The sequence below is a fragment of the Corvus cornix genome, chromosome 4, assembly GCF_000738735.6.
Source record: "Corvus cornix cornix isolate S_Up_H32 chromosome 4, ASM73873v5, whole genome shotgun sequence".
Taxonomy (NCBI): domain Eukaryota; kingdom Metazoa; phylum Chordata; class Aves; order Passeriformes; family Corvidae; genus Corvus; species Corvus cornix.
Window position 1 is genome coordinate 7,637,590 of NC_046334.1, and position 22,060 is coordinate 7,659,649.

At 37.7% G+C, this 22,060-nt stretch overlaps 1 long non-coding RNA gene across 2 annotated transcripts in view; it reads right to left on the reverse strand.

Moving 5' to 3' along the window:
- Positions 1-769: 769 nt before the first annotated feature.
- LOC109145596 overlaps positions 770-22,060 on the reverse strand; it is an 88,184-nt gene continuing 66,893 nt past the window's right edge. Inside the window, exons 1-4 of one of the 2 annotated variants that reach the window (XR_002047068.3) lie at positions 10,235-10,595; positions 5,154-5,292; positions 4,300-4,382; positions 770-2,007 (exon numbers count right to left, since the gene is read on the reverse strand). This is a non-coding gene — a long non-coding RNA (uncharacterized LOC109145596). Of the gene's footprint in view, positions 2,008-4,299; positions 4,383-5,153; positions 5,293-10,234; positions 10,596-22,060 lie in introns of those variants that run through there. The other variant, XR_005601859.1, reaches the window with a different exon arrangement.

A 22,060-nucleotide genomic window follows, 5' to 3' on the forward strand; every position in this document is an offset into this window, starting at 1 on the left:
TTTCATTAAAGAAGAATCATTTTAGGCTAAATATTAAGGAAGTTGGAATCTCCTTTAGGTAGAAATCTCCTGTTTGTGCTTTCTGGTAGCAATAAAACTTACATTGCCATTTGTTTGAATATAAAATACATTTAAACAGAACATAAATGCATAGTGAAGCCCACCTGAGACCACAGCAACTCAGTTTAAGGATGTACAATGATAGAAGCAGGGCTTTAGAGCAATATGTCCATGTTCACCATTTGCTTATATAATTTTACAAAGTCCAAGTTTGCAAAGAGACAAAGGCAAATCTCAGCCCTCATCTGACTCCCCACTGGATCCAAGGCCAAGCAACACGACAACCCTCTTGGAATAATCTTGGCTAACTCACTTTGAGTCCTCTGTATTCCATAGTACAACACCATCCGTGTCTTCCCATTGCTGACATCGCTACAAGATCTCCCTAAAAAGGACAGTACACCCAGGACATGCCCGTCCACCGCTCAGGTAAGTGTGCTCTGAGGCCTTTGCGAAGAGGCAGCAGAAGCTCAGCCTTTCCTCTTTTCCATATTTCAGAGCTCTCCCAAAAGTGGTGATCTTGGATCTCTGCTCAATTAGTTTGAATTACAGGAGATAATTCCGTCTGCCAAGTATTGAACTGTGCAATGTAGGCATGAACATTCAAGCTACTTGGCTGAATGCCCTTTACAGTAACCTTAATTCATCTTACACTAAATTAGGACATCTAATTCACTGCCACCAAATCACCAACCAGCTCAGAGGACAGTGAGGCAAAGAACATATTTAATTTTCTAATAAGCTCTACTGTTTACCTGTTCTCTCCGTGAATTGCTATGTGTTTCCTTATAACATTATTCCTTGTTCACTAATACAGTATCCCCTTATGTCTTTATTCTCTGTCCACCATAGAAATCTTTCAATAGCAGTATGATTCTTTGGCTGATATTAGCAAAGAATGAACACTGCCAATGTCCACTCTCATTTTCATTAAATGATCTATGCCTTTTTATAGATCCTATTCTTCGTAAGTCCTTGTGTAATGGCGAGCAACAGGTTTCTTAATTTTTCATTCAATATAGCTTTCATTTATATTTTATTCATTTAAATTGTCCTTGTCTATAGGGAACATGCTACAGCCATATAATAGATTTCAAGGGTCTATTGTTTCTGCACTGAGCATCAGGATAAAGAACTAGAAAATATAGTTATGATAAGGATAAAGGACTAGAAAAGAAAGTTATACTCGAAGAACTTACTGTACACATTTAGACACACTTCTCTGAGAGCCTCTTCTCCTCCGTAGATTGGACTCACTATTGGAAGAGACCTGGGTTCAAATGGCAGTTAAGTACATTTGATTGCCGGTAAATCTGGGATAGTTGTACTGTCTTATTTCTTCAGATGAGGACAATAACATTTTATTCAATATTAAATAATTTGAAATGTGTTCTGTTAGCTGAAAAAAATAAGCATAGTCTTCAATTCTCTGGTTCCAAGAAGAGGTGAAATTGTATTTCAAAAGGCAAACCTCAAAACATGAAAGGTCTGTGAAGAAAGTCAAATGGAACTCAAATTTTACCATGCTATCTTTGTTCTGAGGAATACTAGTCTAAGTCTCCAAGATTAACTGATGTAGGATATATCTCTAAGAGGAAAGTGTCCAAAATTGCCAGGAAGAATCTCCAAACAGGTGCTGCTGAACAAGAAGCCAGTTCAAAAAGTGGTAAACACATAACACAACTCTGTCAGACTGCAACTCTAAGGGACATAATGCCTGAAATCAATTATTCAACCCATTTATTCACAGCTCTCTACTATGGAATGACCTAAAAAAGACTGGATGCAGTCAATACCATGCAGTGCCAGAACAATTGCATCCAACTAAAACTGGAGCTTTTCTGCATTTCTGTTATGTTCCACAGTCTTCTTCTGTACTGAAGGCAGCTACTTCTGCTTGATTTTTTTCTTTGTCCATTGGAGTAACATGTGATGACCCATAAAATTCTGCAAAATATCATTGATGTCAGTGGTTAAAATGCAAGCAAATATTAATATTAAATATTCAATCTACAAAATATCCATTTTAATTAGTACATTTGACATATTAAAAATCAACACTTGAGTAGTAAAAAGATTCTGCAGTTTAGGCTACACTCCACATGAATGATCATTTCAAAACTAAGAGATGCAAATTTAATCAATAGATTTAAAACTTTACATCACTTGAGGTACTCAAATTACTTCTAATCAGCCTAGTAAGGTAAAAGCAGCATTTAATTGTTGTTCCTACCCCCTCTTTGAAAGACAATCCCAGCTTCAGGCTGGAATTTGCTCAGAATTAGCTAGATTATCTGCAGCTTTCACTCTTCCTTCTTATTCTTGACAATTAAAGGTACACTATAATGTCCAGAAAACAAATAGGTTAAAATCCCAGATATCATTTCATCATTTAAGAAACTTGTGCTGAGTTAATGGATTTAAAAAAATAATATGGGTAAAGTGTCATTTTCTCATTGTAATACATTTAACAAAGCTGAAGTATTTTGTTGCTGATGAGATATCAACCTTTATATTTAAATCAACCTTTAAATTTGTGTGCTTATTTTCCAGAATTATTTTAAAAATTGCTTGTTTTGTGAAACAGGCAGTATAAAGCTCTCATGTTTTGGTAACTTATAGTATTAACCACAAATTGTCAAAAGTTAAAATCCCTTCTTTTTTCCCCTCCCAATTTTTAATTTTACAGCCTACATGTTAACAATGTTGTCACACCCATCTGTTAAAATATATGCAAGACACCTTGAAACACAATTCACACTGAATTTTAGCCCTGAAATATATTTTATTTTTCCAGAATGTTCTTCAACAACTTGTTGAATGTACTTCTGAAAAAGGGCAAGAAAGACTGAAGACCTAATTTTACATTTTTACATGAAAAGTCACACTGACATTGATAGAACTACTCTCTTGATGACTTTTTACATCTGGAATTAGTATGATTTTTTTCACTGTATTTTCTAGAATTATAACTGTACAGTAATAATTACACATGCAGTTGAACATATCTTAAAAATTCTTCAGCTCAATACTTAGCCTGGAGATTTTCAGGCTAAATCTTTTGACAGCATGCATAAAGCCTATATTTCCTTTGAAATGGACAGGTGGAATTATAACGGAGAAGAATATGAAAATTTTACTCTTTTTCCTTAAAGTTGTCTGTGGTAAGTGCTGCGTGAGAAAGCTCCATGCTTTCAAATGGAGCAGAATAACTTCTTCATAAATTCTGGTATGCCACTACCTAGCTATTTAGCCTGCAATAGTATTGTATTTATATGAAGAAACTTTTCGACAACATATTTAAATTGTTATTCACACAGTTTTCCCATGAGCCACTAGAATTACATAAATAATTATAACCTGGGGTTACTAGTGGCTTGTCTTCAGTGAAAAGTCAGCTTCTGAGTCATGGACAACAGGGTACTTAGACACCAGCATGATGTGAACTGGGTCAGCAATCTTTCCACAAATTTCAAGGACAAAAATCATATGACACACACTTAAGAAAAAAACCCCCGGGCATCGCAACAGAATCACTCTTGTATTCTCTGATACCAGATGAGTCACTCCAGCAGGAGTTTCCAGGGCAAAATATTTTTGGACATGAGAGGAAAGCAGAGAATATATTTCATGTTGTACACAGGCTATTGCACTGTCTCAGCACTGTGACTCCTAGAAGATGTGAGCTAAAACCAGCCACAGATTTCTGACACTGGTCTTCAGCAAGCAAACAATGCTAGTTACTCTGTGGTGTTGTGAGGACACTAACATATTCAGCAGTACACTTCTCAGTGTAAGATGGACTATCAGTATAAACTCACAGGTTGCTGTAAGGTTATGTCCTTCCCGTGCATGCAAACCCAGATAGGATTCTGACTGAAATATTGAGTTATTCCCTCAAATCCACATATGGGGGTTATCAGTTGTTAGGTGGGAAAAAATAAAACCCATAACAGGATATTAGAACTTTACCATGCATCACCAACCCCTCATTTAATAAATGGTGCTAGCGTGACTAAAGAAAGATCTAGCAAGGAGCTTTTGAAGGAAAGGCTGGGCCTGCAAATAGAAAGAGGGCAGCAGCTATTTTTTCATATGCAGCAAGCTCAGATTTTTCTTCTTTTGCTACCAAATGGGAACTACGTCCCGTACCATCTTTTGACATCCTTTGACAAGGGTGACAAAGCACTGCTCAAGGGCTGGTGTGAAACCCACCCCCTTCTCTTTTCTTCCACTTACAGATGTTATGTAGAGTACTTGCACACACAGGTCTTGTCACCCATGTTCAGAGAGGGCCATAGGAGAAGAAAATCCAAAGAAAGCTGAAAGAAAAGCACAGAAAGAGCTAACTTTTCAATTTGATTCAAGTGCATTCTGTCAAGATTTTATTCTTCACCTGTGATCGTGAACTGCTCTTGGCAACTCCAAGTCATAGCCCAACTCTTGCAACGTTTGGTATGACTTGCAGTACAGATTTTAATTGTTTTTAAGATTGGAAATGATCATCAGGCTAGCATACATTTTCTTTTGTTGTCCTTTTGGATAGAGTGCTTCCCTGTGAAACACTTTTGCCTGAGCTTCATAGGCATTGTGTAAGAAATAAGAAACTTCGAGATTGTCATATTTCCAAATTGTCATGTAATTCAAAAGGACCATTGTTCTTTCCAGAAATTTAATGTATTATTTGCTGTGTAAAAATCTATACTGCTTGTATTTTCTTATCGTTTCCAACTTGTATGCAATAGTTAAAATTAGGCAACATTCAATATTTTATTTACTAGTAGAAAAATAATTTAATACTCTGAACAGTTGTGTTCGGGAATCCATATATTGTCTGAAACAGTCAAGTTATGGGCTTTTCGTTGATTTTACAGACACTAAAATGTCAGTTATTTATTTACTTTACTAGATAATGTATGAGCAATCAGTTATCCTCTGACCTCAGATCCCCCAGGCACTTCCCATCTGTCAGACATTTCTGTAACTACATGTTCTTTCCCAACATCAGACTAATGCACTAGGCTTGTACGCATCCCTTACAATGAAAAAAGCTGAAACAAAAACAAGAAAGGTGTCACATCCAAAAAACTAACCTTTGTTTTCCCCATTCCTCTGCAAAACTCCAGGGAGTCATTGTTTTTACTGTGTGTTTGAGCTTCATAATATTATACATCTGTAAGACCATCAGGTTGTTTTTTCCTTTGGTGAGACTGAAAGCTTGAACTCTGTTCACTAAGGCAAAAAAAAAATCTTTTCAATGAGGCAGAACCTCAAGGGACCTCCTGTGATTCTGTGGCAGACCCATCAAAAACATGATCCCTAAGGGTTGTTTATTTTCCTCTCATTAATTCTTTGAGAAGGTAATTTTAATGAAATACAGAGTAATTGGACCTCTTTAAATGGTTAAATGGGGAGCTTCCTGGAAATATTTTCCCTGTGTATTTACACAGGAACATTTAAAGTGTAAATATGGTCCCAGGGTAGTTTTCTCACATTGTAATGGATTTAATACAGTGGTTCAGATTCAGAGTTGACATAAGTGTTCTGCAAATATAGTGCCATTAAAGTCAATGAGGCTAAGTCAATTTACACCAGTTAAGGGTATGACAGTGTGTACAGAAGATTTTTTTGGCATAATCATCCTGGGTTTGATAGCTTCATGGGCTGAGGGAGCTTTTAATATGATTGTGGGGCTTCCTGTAAAAAGGAGTTCTTCTGACATACAGAGGAAATGTGTGGGGAAAAGGAGAAGAAAAAGTTAAAAAGTCTGGTTATGATACAATAATATTGAAACATCTGCAGTATAAGAAAACTGTATTGGTAGATGCCTTCATTTTCCGATGGGTGGGCAAGTGACTTGGACTGCCTCAGCTGTTAGAGAGGTACAGGGATATGTTTTGTATTTCTACCTCGCCACAACCCATTAAAAGAAGCACGTATCTCATTCAATCCCACAGATCTAAAGGTCTCTCCCACGTGCTGTAAAGCAACAGCACACCACCCTGGGAAGAAATCACTATGATAGCCACCTGAGGGCATGCTAGGAAAAGAAGAAATTTGAGTCTTGTATACAAGTGTGGCTTTGACTCACCCAAACCCACAAAAACTTCTAGGAACTATATCTTTTATTGTATTTATTTGGTTCATTGTTTTCCCACAGATTATTTGCCTTTCATCTTTGTGACTCACTAGTGGGGAGCTAAGAGCATCTGAGGCATGGGCCTGAAAGGAAACGTACTGGGCCGGTAAAAACAAGTTTGCTCTTCATTTTGTGCAATACATCCTTCTGCTTTGGGAAGCAGTTCTCTGCAAGCAGAAAACATGAACAAAAAAGTAAAATCGTCCATTTTCCAGTTATTCTAAACAGTTTAAAGTTTTCTTTATTGTTGTTTTTTTCACTACTCTTCTCTAACTCCCTCCTCTAATCCGCATCTCCACAGAATACTTGCCCTTATTACAAGGGCCCAACACCCAACAGGTACTTTATAAATATATACAGGTTACATATTCAGCCTCATTTTCTGATTTATTTCCTCATGATATTTACTTTGCCTAGTCTGGTTGTTGTGGCCTTTATTGCTAAAGTTACCTGACAAGCTTCCCCATCACCACCTGGCTTTTAATATAAAAATATTGGAAGAATACAACAACTGAAAGATAACATTACTTATTAACAACTTTATCCCATTACTGAAACAAATACCTACTTTTATTCACTAAAGGCTTTCTTGGTACTTAAAAAAATTTCAAAATATGTTTTGGGAAATTCAGGTTAATTTTTTTTTGTTATTCGTTATAAAGTAAAAAGAATCTAGAAACTATTTCTATGTGGTTGTGAACCTATTTTGTCAAACTGTGCTGGGAAAGGTAGTGGCACGTATTTGGTATAAAGTATAGCACTACAGACTCATTCCTTCAGGATAGTTTTTGAGCCTTTTCTGAATTTTACAACAGCCTAGAAGACTTCATGGAGGCACTTGCATTTTCCTTTTGGGAGAATGGGAAATATTTTTAGTGTTAAACACAAAAGGAAGGAAATCACAACCCTACTTGCAGCATTAATTAAAAAAGAGAATCATCCAAGATTTGTTCATTTCCTTTAGTAGACTCAAATTACAGTGTTACAAATAGATTTTGAAAGTGTGGAGTTTTGACTTGAAAAAATAATAGCACATAATAGCCTTATCTGATGCGTGGAAGAGATGTAAACCAAATGAGCAGGAGCACCATAATTAGTAAAAAATACCAGAAAAGGAGTTCTGATGTGGTTATATTGTGAGAAATAATGGACCTGCTTGCAGAGAGAATATTCCACTTGATATATATACTTTTTAAGTTTACCAGTGGGAAAGTTATGTCAGGCACATGCACAAGCTTTAGTCTGTATTTTTCAACACATCATTTAAAGCACAGGCTGGTAAATACCTACTCAGGTTTTACTCATTGCTCCAAGAGGCAACTGCATTTCCCTTAATATGCTTGGATAATAAAACAGTTGGTGGTAATTATCTTAATGATTTCAGCATGAAGATTAGTAACCCTTGTAATTTTTATCCTTGCTAGTATAAACCAATTTACAAGGGCTCAAAGTACCTGTTAAACTGCCAAAGTAGTGTACACATTTTCAGCACTCAAATTAACCTCTGAGTTTAGAACAGCAATACTTTTTTCTGTACAAAAGTGATGCCTCTCTACTTTTTAAGTAGGAAGCATTAGTAATTGAAATACTAATTGGGAACAGACGTTGGATTTAAAGCACTTTTTCCAGAAGGAATGAGGAAATGCTACTCTTCAAAATGAAATTTGGATATAAATGACCCAAGAAAAAAACACCCTCATTTTCCTCTGTTTTTTTAGAGTTTTCGTACATTGGAATTATCATCATTACTGTAGCAATACATTATGTGTGTTTTGTATAGACTGTATAAAACCCACAATAATACTATATATTTTATATATATAGAGAGAGAGATATTATCGAAGTCAGTGAAGACCCTCAAATTAACACAGTTCAAAGGCACATAACTGGATGCATGTTGCAGCCCCTCTTTATTCTGTAAGTCGGTTCAATAAATTCTGCTTCAGTGTGAGGTTAAGTAACCCCCTAACCTAAACACACAAACACATTCTGCAGTTACACCAAGAGCCACTTGCATACTCCTAATCTGTCTGTAAAAAATTCCATTAAGGAATTGCTCTCCCACGTATGATCGGTGAAATACAATACATCTTTGTACAGATGAAGATTGAAAAGCAGTCAAACACTGTTTATAAAAGACTGGTAGATACATCCTTGTCCAGTAGTTCAATTTACTGTTGAACCTGTGTACTTTTTAATTACAAACAAAGAGTTTGTCCATGTCTCTTATCTAGAAACTCCTTTAATTAAGTATGAAAACACTGTTCCAGGCTATGATTTTCCAGCAAGAATCAGGGAGTAGACTAACAAGAATTCTCTAACTGGAAAGGAAAGATAGAATGAACATTTAGATTTTCACCCACAATCAGATGCAAGGCTGATAGAAGCTTATCTGATAAGTTTACTTATCTTTACCTTAGCTTGCCTTTGCATCCAAGACACACACTTGATTTGTCAGAAGCAAGGACATTATTTTCTTTTTGTAAAAATTAATTTTCCTTTCAGTATCTCAAAGATGAGATTATCAGTCAACAAGTATAGTTTTCATTTTTTCAATTGTTTCTATTGTTTTCACTCCTATCAACATTGACTATTAAAGGTCTTAGAGTAACCACACAAATTTGTCTACAAAATACTTTTCAGCAACTTTGCATTTTTTCTTCTTCATTTCTGGCTTTATTTAGTTTTTACCATTTTCATTTTTTCTATAATGTAACTTTTATTCATTATTCATGACATAAAAACAAAATGGAGGAACCTCTCCTCTTATTTCTTTCTACATTCTTTATTTCAATGTGCAATTTTTGACAACCGTCTGCTTAGAGTAGACTTTGCCTCCCTCTCCAATTCATCCCTGTCATAACAAAAATATTGACAGAAACAATTTCTTCCAGGAAAATAGAAAGTTGATTAGTGAAAGCTTGACTTATTTTTTCATTAAAGTCCTGGTGTACTCTCACGACCTGTGTTGTATTCATTTATGTGTTCACATGAATTTATTAAAAAATTAAAAGGTAAAGCTCCAACACCAAACACTGGATTTCACAGAAGGATTCAGAATATAGCTAACATTTACAAATTACCCTAGGGCTTTTGCAAATGGCAAGTACCATGTCAGATGAAAATCTCTGGGTGCAACATATGTAGTGTAAGAGGAGGCACTTTAACAACAATTAAAGGGGAGAAATGACAGCAAACTTATGTAAATGAGAACAAAACGAGATTGAAAACACCTGCAGTGACAACACCATGAGGAGTGAAAGATGTTGCATGTGGATAAGGCGGACGTAGGGCAGAAACACTAAGCCACAGGCATTCAGTGGAGAACATGGGGAGTTTCTTAGGAGTAAAGTTTTAAAAAGCCAGTAACACAAAGTTACTTGATTATTATTAATCACTATTATTTGGATTGTTATTATATTTTACATTGTTTCAATTAAATTGTTCTTATCTCAACCCATGAATTTTACTTTTTTTGATGATTCTTCTTCCATCCCACCAGGGCCAGTGAGGGAGTGAGCAAGTGGCTACATGGACTCTGTTGCCAGCTGCGGTTAAACCATAGCACTGTCACAGCCAAAGCCAGGTGAAGCCCCAGCCTGTTGTTCCTCACAGACCACAGGAGCCACAGGTGCCCTATGGCAGGGATGACTGGGGCAGGTGCACCTTGCCTGACCCTGAGGTCCCCTGCCAGTGCCTTTCCCAGGACACACAGCATCAGCAGCTACCCACTGTCAACTTTTTCCCTTCGCCCTCAGCCTTCAAGGAAGGATAACCGCAAGAAGAAACACAAAGCTGAAGAGCCCTTCTTTTGTAGAAGTCTTCCCTTGCACAACTGTTACGATCCAGTTTTTAGGTTCTTAGAAATGCTTCTGCCTGAATTAAGGTGCAAGGGAGACCATATGCCAGTGACAATAGTAAGGGTTTTATTTGATGGTAAATATGAGAGACAGAGAGAAAGAAAGAAGTAGAAAAATAGGTGGGGGGGGAGGGGGGGACAGAAAGAGAGAGACAGGGACAGGATAAGGAAAATACCACCACTCCATGGATCCCGATGATATTCGTTAATCCTCTCCAGCTGGTCTTCTTGGTGGTGAAGGTCCCCCCAAAAAGCATAGAATCCAATGGCGTCGAGCAAGAAGGCAATATCCAGGCATGTCCCCCTGGGGGAGGCGGGCAGTCTCTCACAGCAGACTCGGGATCTGCTGCACCGGGGGTGCAAAGCCTCCGGGGAGCACTTCGGGGGGTTATGACTCCCCCTCAGCTCTCTCACGGGAAAGTCCCGCGGATGTGCCCTGTGGGGTTGGGCGTTCCACAGCCGGGCCGGTTTGTGTAATAGAGGATGGGTGTTCACTGCCTCTGACCGGAGGTTACACTACACACCTGAAACCTCCTCCTCCCCCCTCGGTTGGGGTGGTCTGTGTAAACCTGGCTTCTGTGAGCTGTGCTCTTCCCCCACCCCAAACTCAGCTGGGGATGATTCTCAGCGCAGCTTTGGCCTTTTGTGGATGCATACCTTTCCCTCAGCGTCAGATGATTGAACAATAGGTTTCCCTTTATCTAATCAGCAGTTCGACTTTAGGTTAAAAGTCCCAGTCTTCAGACAGGCTTATTCGGTTGCAGCTTCTTTGTCATGAACGAAACTTTCAATGCTTGAGGCAAGAACTATTTTCAGTCTCTGACAACAACCAGTTGGAAATTCTCAGGGATCTGATTTGTCTCTGCTTTGCTGGGTGGCTCTGGCAGCTGCATGCCAATGATGCAACTTTTGACGTTCTAATGATTTTGGCTGGAACGACCTTCACCGTTTCTGTAGTAGTTATATTCTTAGTTTATATTCTCTACTCGAGGCTCACATATCTTCCCATAGAGGCAACAGAACTCCGGCAGCTTGCACACTGCTGACTCTTACCTGATTGTGACCCCAGGTCCCTCTCCAAGCGGTGTTCCCAGGATATCATATCACACATTGCAGGTGTGCCCGACAATCTTTGTCCTCCACCTTGCAAAATTGCATTTGGCCATTTCAAAAAATTTGCATTTTTTCCAAAAGAAACACCTTAGAAAGGAAATTAGACCTGTGTATATATGAGCTATCTTCATAATTAATTACTGTTCAATCAGCATTAATGTAATTTACGTATTTTCTCAGTAATAAGTCCATATATTTTCTTCCAGATCTTTTGCTATGCATCTAATAACACTGAAACAAGTTGGTAAGGATTCTCATTAGAAATATCCACAGCAGATGATGATATAGCATTAGATAAAGTACTTTTTGGCACCTACTACTTGAGCAGCATGACTGAGCACTTTAGTCTTTTAAGGTTGTTTCCATTAACCCTGTGGCTGGCTTCTAAGAGGTGCTGAATTTAAGAGAAAAACCCTCAGATATAAGTATCTCTCTAATAATTAGGATACCTGAATGGCTAAGAGAAAACCTAAGAGGCTTTGCAAATTAGGTTTTATACTTGGAAGCTGATGCTAATTGGCGGATCTTAGTGAAAAAAATTTATTAAATTGATGAGCAACAATCAAATGGGGGTGATGCTAACAGAGTAAACTTTTAAGGAACATAAGCTTCATACAGGTTCCAGAAAATCTGAGATAGAGTTAAATTGTCTTCTCTTGCAGCCCTTGTTTCTGAGAAAGAGGAAAAAGGTTGCAGATAAATAAAGAGAGTATCAAGAAAGATGAATTTGCTGTAGCCATTTTAAAAGATTTGATAAGAAAGCTGGATAAACCCTCAATTTCCTGTGTCCTTCTTTTGAGAAAATACCACTGAATACTAAGCCTAAAGCACTGAGATGGCCTAATTTGTAATTAATGGTTATTGGTGGCATAAAATAGACACTTCAGTTTTACAGGATATGCCAGGGTAGAAATGTAACCAAATATGGGTCCTACTAAGAGACTAATCAAAATCCTAATTTCTGGAGGCTTGTGTAGTGCTGTTAAACATGATTTTTAAGTGGATGCCAGTCGCTTTATTAACCTTTCAATTATGCTGCACCAAGAAGTTTACAATATGAAGAGATGTTAAGGCCAGACAGTATTATTTGATCACATCCTCAAATATTTACATACAGGAAAACTGTTTTACTATCATTCTAGGAAAATAAAACATGTGTATAGTGTTTATAGAAACAAGTAAGTTATAAAATTTTCCCGTGCAACATAAGTAATTCACCTTCAGGATGGTTTTTAACAATTCTCGAGGTCTCTTCCAAATATTAACTCACAAGTTCTGAAACAACAGTGTTCAAGAGCATACATAAAAGTGTATAATAAACCACTTAATCCCTGTTTTGAGTGCAAACCTACAGACAACTTTTATTGTGGAAATACTCTTGCCTTGCCACTAAATTTTCCCTCTTCTGAGCACATGGGGGGAAGGAGGAGGAATTATTATTACTGCTGATTTAATTAAGCTACTAAAATTACTCGTCCAGTCCATTGGGAAATGACAAGTTTGAGATTGCAAATTGGATGTAATCATCTCACCTCATTATTATTTTTGGCACAAAAATAAATTAATTTTGTGTATTTTCTGTTCTCATTACTGTACTTGTCATAAGAGAGAACTATCGAACTTTTAATAATGCCTGCTGTACTTTGCTAATTATGGTATTATGCTCCACAACTTTGACATTTTCAACCCTGTCCTTGATTTGCTGGCTATTCCACTCTTCCCTGTCAGGTTAATAAAGGCTGTAAATATGGAATCAGCAAGGCAATTTTCTACAAAATACAATTGCCCCACTTTATACCTCTCTAGTTTTCAAATAGGAAAAGGGGTGGGAGTGAAGAGAAAATTAAGCTGAACTGCACTGATACTGCTGTATTTTAAACTATTGGAATTATTTTTGTGCACAGAAGTAAATAATATAATAATGTGAAATAATATCTCTGGATATCACATTTACATTCAAGTCCAAAGATGAAGCTCTTTTTCTAGAGGTAGGCGGGTTTTGCTAATGAAACTGAACTACAATTGTGTAAGTTACAAATAAAAACATGGTTTTGAGTCTTTGTACATAGAAATGCTATAGATTATTAGAGAAACACAATCTTGGTTAGCAAAATTTGCATCAAAAGCAAAAAAGAAAATCAGAAGCTTCAAACCAGAGAGTTATTACATTATTCATTCTCTTCTTTGTGGGCCTGTGGTAGAGAAAAGGACACGAGACAGGCTGGTTTAGCTGTCAGCAGTGTTCCAGTAACATACTGCTTGCTATATACCATTTATTTTCAGGTAAAACAATCATTAAACCTTCTTCACATCAGAAGACCTCTTAGCTTGTGAAGGAAGGAACAAACAACACTCACAGAAATGAGAAAAGACCAAAGTCATGCTAGATAGCAGAAAAACTTCAGAAAGATAGCCATGTTTTCCTCCAGTACCAGCAAAATCTGCCACTTAAAGTGATTCAAAGTTACACTTTGAATGGCAATGTTTTCCAAAAATACCTTTCACCACCTATACCTTCTTAGAAATGTGTTCCTCCTGGATGAAGGCATAGCTAAACTGTCACATGACTAGGTAATCTTATGCTCTATTTTTTTTAATTGTTGAGTAAGTCCAAAACTCAGAGTTACAGATCCTGATGGTAACTACGTGACTGACTTCCTTTTTCCAGGGCTTTGGGTTGAGTAGAAAATGAAGCTTATGCTGAAAAACTTCCGCTGGCATCCAGTCACATTCTTACACCAGCTGAAAGCCTTAATCCAAGTTTTCAAAGCAGTTAGGGGATCAAGCTCCAGCTACATCAGAGAATGTATTTTGATCTTTAAATCACAGAAATAGAGATATTTTTTAGAGAACACAGAGAATGAAGATCACAAAAGCCAGAACAAAGCATGCAAGAGCCAGGGAGAATGCATTTTGTCTCTAAAGAGGCACAGCTCTGAAGGAATCCTCTGTCTTTCAGAGGACGCCAGATAGAGCGGGTTTGATTGCCTTTCAGATGCAGCACATGGCTCCATTTTAAGTGACAGAACACACTTTTGATCTCCAGCTCACTAATCCTCCCAGAAGCCCTCCCCAACTGCACTCTCAAACAAAAAATTAAAATGCCAAGTCCTCAAAGTTTTTCAATCAAAAAGGCAAAAGCATCAGAGTCCTCGTAAATTTTATGAGTTACTATAATATTATTAGGGTATATGAAGCCAGGTTCTGCCTGGCTTCTTAAACATCATCTTCTTGATCCACACAAATGAGAAGTTTTCTCCTAAGCTTCATAGCAAAATAAGCAATCTTGGAGATCAAAAGTACGTAGTTACTTGGTAAAAATAACACTAACGTGCAGAAGAATTGAACAATACAGATTAACTGTAGAAAGACACAGATGCTGAGATGCCATTTCTAAAAGTTACTTGGCACTTGATCAAAAGTATTACTCCAGAATTTGACATCACATTGCAAACAACTTTCCTAAGTGGCCCATGTGAAGTTGTGTAAGCACCAGTGAATATCTTGACGTAGAACTGGGATTTCAAATCCTTGAAAGTTTGACACTCCTGTCTTCTTTCTTCTCTAAGGATAAATATTTCCCATATTCCAAAATTAAAGTAGATGTCCTATCTGTCGAGATCTTTCTAGCACATATCTTCTAAATATAAAATTTACGGCTTTGAACAAATGCCTGTAGTGAAAGAGCAAATTCTTGTGGAGAAGCAAAGGGTTATAGAAAGAGCATCAGATAAAAAACAGGATTACTTGCAACCACTGAAACAATTTCTATGGAAAGGACTCCAAGTGGCTAGAAAATCTGGTAAAAATAAAACCTAGAAAATTATTTTTAGCAGATATATTAATCATTTAGAGCTTTTAAATCAAATGAAACAAGTCTGTGGAGAAAAAAAAACCCAACAAACTAGTTTCTCTTAAATTTAGAGCCATATTTTCACTGACCTTAATAAAATCAGTGGGTGTCTAACATGATTCTGCTGTGTTTGGCTTATTATTTTGTCTAGACAAAAGGCGAGATCATATCTGTAAGTCACATAACAGTTTTGTATCTGTTGGGAAACAATAGTACTAAGCAAAAAAGATTAAAGATAAATTGCAGCAAAGATTTGGTTTCTTCTGAGGACACATGACCTATGCAAGAAAGATACACATCTATCACCTTGTAGAAAAGGCTTCCTCTGACTCTGTTAGCAGAAATACTTCTCAAGAGTTATACTTTAGTTGGCTTTTTCCTCTATATAAAACTATACAAAGTTTCATTTTAAGAAGTTGGGAAATCCCAAATTTTCAGGCTGTGTTGTGCTGCCTTTTAAGCCTTCTGAACAATCAGAAATTCGTTAGCAGCTCACTTTTTCTCTGGGACCCAAAAGCTCTGAGGCAGGTATTAAATACTCCCACTTTAAAGCATTCAAAACAAATTCACAATCTGTTCCATATTTACTGATTCACTAAAGCTTGATGGCCACTAGAAAGCAGATGTTAGGGCTTTCCTGTCAACATCTGTGCTTGCTATGAATAAGTAGAGCTCTTCTAATACAAAAGTCATTATTAAGGAGCGAATAAAAACCTTCAAAGAACTTAATAAAAATTAATCTGTACTAAGTAATGTATTTGTGCAGCAAGGATCTGAATGCTAGTTCTTTCCAAGAGATCTAAGGAAGCTTCAGGCTATATTTCCAGACAGTATATAACAGGGAAAAAAAATAACAGTTACATAAATATGTGTAGTTTTTTAGTGGTTGCCAAAGAGATTCATTTGATATTTTTATGATCCAAGTGTTTTCCATTTAGCCAGCAGACACTGGTAATTTTGTTCTGCAGAGAAAGCCATAACAGACCAAATAAACTACTTCATACAATAAAGCTGTTCTGCCCTTAAGGTACAGAGCTTTTCCATACCGTTTCCATTTGAAAGTTTATTCAGATTATGAACCCCCTGCTGACACCAATAGCTCTACTCTCTCTCTCCCTTCCCAAATCTTAAGTCAAATTGTTGGGCCAGCACTTTTACTTTGATTATGTGAAGTCCCTGTGGAAAGATACAGCACAGTCTAAAACATCTTTATTTTACAGTCTGCTGTGATCTTAAATATTTGAATGCCTAATTTACAGGCATGCTTAGGGAAGTGTTGGTGCAAAGAAACTGGCCATTCATACACAGCCCAGATTAAAGTGGTGCTTCTCAGTAACATGATCTATAGCACCAGTTAAATAATTGAGAAAAAGTCTACCCTAAAACATCTGTAAGTAATTTCAATTAAATTTTAAAATTAATGGCTGACTTTAGTCAGCTGATTGTCTGGGTTTTTTATCAAATGACCCTGTGCCCTACATGCTGTGCTGACTACCTGAATGATGGTGTTGTTGCAAGCACAGATCTGGGCAGATGTGGAGAAGCCCCAGACACATTGTCAGCTGACCAGAAACATCTTAAGGCACCAAATTCAGACATCTGTGCTCTGCCTCTCAGCTGTGCTTGGTAGCATGGGTTTACCGTGCCCTTGGCTGTGCTCACACGACACAAATCAGCTTTTAGCGAAGGCATATCCACTTGTACCTGCCTGAAATATGGTGCACAAAACCTTGTTTCATTACTGACCACTCCATAACAGAAAATAAATGTGGACAATCAAGACTGGTGCCTTAATGCAGATCAGTGCCTTAATTCACCAGCTGCAATGCCTTTTGGACTTGAGGGGGTCAACATGGATGCAAAGAGGCATCAGAACAATAGTGATGGAGCTCAGCGTGAGCTGCCCTGGTGCAGACAGAGCCACAAGCCTGCAGAAACAGACAACTCATTTCTATTTATATTATCTGGGCTTTAGAAGATTATGTTGCACAGTTCTTGTTCCTACATGTGAGAAACAACCACCTCTGTGGGCAGCCCTCAACCATAGCAGGTAATGTGTTGGCAGTGTCCAGCCATCAAACAACACATGCCATTTTTTTCCTTAAGAGGGGAATAGTTTAGTTGCATCCCAGATCAGTTCTCTTCATAGTATTGCTTTAGGCAGGAATAATCATGGGGATGAAATATTTTAACCCAATATTGCTGCCAAGAACTTTTTCAATGTTAAAAGACACCCTGAGTTATGGTTTTGATTAAATTAATATTTATATATTGTTAAAAGATGTGCTCAGCACTTTAGGATTGCTCAGGATGCCAGATTAAGAAATTATCAGCAAAACCAAAAATTTCAGTGATGCTGCTGTTCAGCAAGCCAACAATAATCACAGTAATTGCACCTTAGGGAAGTATAGGAACAATTTCCTTCCCGTGTATCAGGACTGTGAGTCATTACAGGACACAGAACAGTAAACTAAGAACTAGCAAGGGCTAGGTCAGAAATCACAACATATGCAGTAGAATTTATGAACAATTTTTGAAATGTCAAGATGATCTTTCACATGCTCTTACATCGACTAATAAAATGATTGAAATTTGCTGTGGTTTCGCATGTTCTAAAATCTGCAGTGTGTCAGGTGGATTTTCACATTTGTCTTGAAGTAGACTTTGGTTATATGACTGTCCTCAAAATAAAGAAGAATAAAATAAAAGCAAGGAGAGACAGTTGTGTGAGAGACTGAAATGCTGAAGGTTAATGACTCAAAACAATCAACAGTTTGCAAAATCATCAGGCTGCCTTGCTGAGGCCGGGTTTGCACCACCAACCAAAGAGGAGGATGAGTTTTTGATGTGTGGTGACCATGATAAACTGACCTTTGTTTAACAATAAGATGGGCCTTGAGCCAGATAAGGGACAAGACTGATAATAAATATATCCTGAGGATGTGGGATCCTGCTTTTCATCATGCCAATATCCTCTCTTACACAGCTGGCTCAGGTATAAAACTCCCCTCCAGGCAAGGTATCAGACCATTCATAGTAGGCCTGAAGGTTGTCATGCCTTCTGATGGGGCACACTGATGTGAGAAACAGCAGTCATGTCTTAGAAAGGGTCATAAACCATCAAAGACCCCTGAAACACCTTTAGGCTCACTTTTGGGGCTTTCCCCAGAGCACTGCACATAATCCACAGTGTTGCAAAAGACAGCGTAAAAAACCTACCCTGCCAGGGGAGGTACCTGGACATTCCCACCTGAACCTGAATGTAAATTAACCCATTGAACTTGGTGTTTCATGGGCTTCTGTCACCCCCAGAGAGATCAAGGTTGTGACAATCAACTCAACAAATGAACAGGTAAATTTCAATAATCAAGTCTTGTTGCTGGATCCTGTTGTGATTCAATTATAAGAGGTGTTTCTGCCCAAACTAATGAACAAATTAGACCATATGCCAAAGTAAATATTACAGATTTTATTTAATTTTAACTTATTTTATTACTAAAATGTGAGGTAGAGAGATAGAAAAAAGTAGGAAGGGAGGAGGGAGAGAAAGAGAGTAAGACAGAGAGAGAGGGAGAGAAGCAGAGATTAGTCAAAAGATATCACCACCATGTGGATTCCTATGGCATCCCACCCTGGCCTTCTCAGTGGTGGGGGTCCTGGAGTATGTCCTTACACAGTCCAAGTTCCAGGTATCCACGGGGCACAGATAACTTGAGAAGGTATGTGTATAAGCATATTGCTTCGTTTTCCACAGTTTGCCATGGTGGGAATTTTTGTCTGGATGCTAACTAAACCTCCACTTCTGTTAAGCCTGGAATTAGTTCCTTCCTGCTCTGCCGTCTGTGCTTATATCAAATTCCTGTTGTGGTTGCTTATCTTATGGGAAGTTCCTTCTTTTGAGAAGTTGACTGTATTCTTTAAGTCCTTACACCCTTCCTTTTTCTTTTCATTATGTATTTTCTTAAGCAGGATCTTTATACTTTTATATTGTTTCATTTCTATAGGTAACAACCAAAATGTCTGCATATCTGCCTTCCATTGCAATCAAATTGCTCTGAAATAAACCCTACGTATATGTATAGACAAGGGTCAGTCTGTGTTACTTCGCTCTATTCAGCCCCGAGGGATCTATTAACAAGAACCTTCGTTACCCTCGCCTTCAGGGGCAGGTTGCAACAAGTTGACACACCAGTGATGGAAGCAGAGCATACTGAAGTTAATACTGATTTAAGTACTCCAGTTTCCAAATATTCTGTTTCACTGTGCTTTTAAAAACAGAATAAATCCAAATTGTCTTGAATAGCTGTATTTAACCCATAATTTTAACTCTCTACATCTCAAATTTTGACTGAAGTTGAAAAGTAGAAATGCAAGTTGACCTAAAGAGTATGAAACCATCTTGGAAGCCCCCTTCCTCATGAACTCTCACTGATTTCAGTGAAATTATTATTGCTATTGATTGGTAGAAATTACTATTGCCATCTTCTGGTGCAATTGAAAATAGGAAGTTGTCCTTATTAAAACATGTGTTGAGATTGCTGATGCTATCTAGGGCTGGGAATGGTACTGTTCCTTTCAGAATGGAACTTGGAATACATAATAGGTGTGGTTTTCCTCTAAATAAAAAGCTGTGTTTCTCTAAAGACCTTTTTTGTACACTTGTGTGTATAGAACTCAAGATTTGTCTTAAAAAGAGTGACGACATATCAAGCTTGCTAAATTTCTGAACCTTTAATAAAATTCTGTTTTGGATAATTGAATGGTCTGTTGTGATGTGTTTGGCTAAATATCTAAGAATAATAAGTTTCTATTACCAATTCAAAGTTACCATCATCCTTTTCTAGGTTTTCAAGGATTTGAAGTCTGTAACAAAACAAACATACATTAGCTTTCACCTTCAGTGGGCAATAGCCAAATGTCTGATGCCTACAGCAAGTGTTCATGGTTCTAGACTGAAAAGTAATGGGGAGATCTTTGGGCACATTCAAAACACCCTGTGTAATTTTTTACTTTGATTGTGAAAAAAAATGTAGGCCAGCCCACTTAAGAGCAATCCACTTGTAAAAATTAGTCACGAAGATAATAAAACCCACCAACTCAGGAGTTAAATTTTCGATATAAAAGGCTGCCAGAAGTGTAATACATATTTCAGGGTAAAGCATATTGACATATTTTCAAGTATTTTTTAAATATTGCAAGGCTTTGTGGCTGCAAAGTAAAATGAACAAGTTTCAGCCTTGGAATATGTCAATGAATATCTAGTCAGTAAGGACCAAGCCATCAGGGAATTTTACATTATTTGATGGCTTTGTAGCTCTATGTGTACCCTTCCACCTAAGTACAACCTCCATGCACCAATAGCTTTGTGAAATTTTAATGGCCTGTGTTTTAGAGTCTAGGCGTTTTCAGGTTTTCAAATCTGCACATCTGTAAACTAATTATACAGAAGGGAATGAAATGTGCTTCCTTACCTGCTTAGGTACAGGAGACTGATTTCAGAGTTTTTAGAGACTTAAATTCAGGACAAAAAATAAACAGGGAACTTGTTCAAGGACCCACTGGGAGTTTTTTCACTAAGTGCATTATATATTCTCCTTCATTATAAATGGTGCTACTTAAAGTAAATTCTTAAATTACTGGAAATGATTCAGCATTAAAAGAAGTTTTTATGGGCTCTAAGATTAAATACATAATACCCTCAAAGAAGGGGGGGAATTAAAGGGGAAATGAAGAGGAAAAATCACATAGATGATGAACTGTTCCCCATTTTTCTTTACAGATCTAATACCAGACTAGAAGATAATAACAAAAAAAAGAGAATCATGAATATGATTACCTAACTACAGCACACAATGCCTTGGTGTTGCAGATGCTCTATTCACCCAGAGAACAAAGATGGGATCTTGCTGGATTATAGGCAGAGGTTGATCCACACCAGCTTCTCAGTAGCAGGTAATCATGAGGTATGCAAGGAGGTATCCAACTCCAGCTCGTTTGAGTGACGCTACTTAGCCCAGGTACTCGAGTCCTCCTCAGGACATTCCCATGAGGTCTGAATAGGGACTGGCTTCCCTTTGTCCCACGGCCATCCTAAAGAAGTAACCAAAGGCTGAGCTGGTCTAAAAACCTTCCCGGTCCCCAGAGGGAGCCTTTCTAAAATATCTTTCTTTATCCTTCAGCTGAAGATATTGTATCGTGAAACAACAATGGGTCAAGCTAGCACATTAGGCCGTGCTCCAAAAACACCCAGTCATGGCTGGTGCTGAGCCTACAGTTTTCCTCCTCTTCTCTCTATGCTTCCTTAGAGTACCCCCAGGAAGTGCCATCCTCCTTTCCTTCCTCAGCTTCTGCACCCCAAAATGTAGAGAGGTCAGCCTGAACAGCTGAAAAATGTGCTTCAGGATGCACTGGGCATTCTTTGAACAGGAGAGGAAGCAATAACTTTCTAGAGAAGAAAGTTGTAGTGGGTTTATGAAGAATTATTGGTTGCATGGCAAGAGCCTTGCAACATGAATTCAATTAAATACATAGATCTTTTACCCTCCATAAATTATGCATTTGCAGGCAGCCACTTAGCTGATACTCGAGTTTTAACCAAACTCCATTAGAACTGAAGGACAGAGCAAATTTTTTCTGTCATGGCAAATGTTGTACTGGTCCTCTATACCATGGAGAGATGAGTTTTCAGATGTCATCCCTCAATTCTCAGGGATCCTTCCTTTCCTAGTTCAAATCTCTAATCAGCCTATCTACCTTCCTACACTGACAGTCTTCATCACACAAATGTTTGGGAAGCATTCACTCATCACAAAACAGGGGACATCCTGAGCACTCAAGAACTTTTTAAAAAGACATTAACTTTGATTATTATTGAAGCAAATCAATTACTCTAATTTTAAAGTTTTGCTGGATCCAAGTCAACCAATACTACTCCTTGTCATCCACGAAAGACACATCAAACAAAAATTTAAAACTCTCATAGATGCCAAATATTTTGGCAGCCATCCACCAGTCTCTTAAAAACCTACTTAACTTT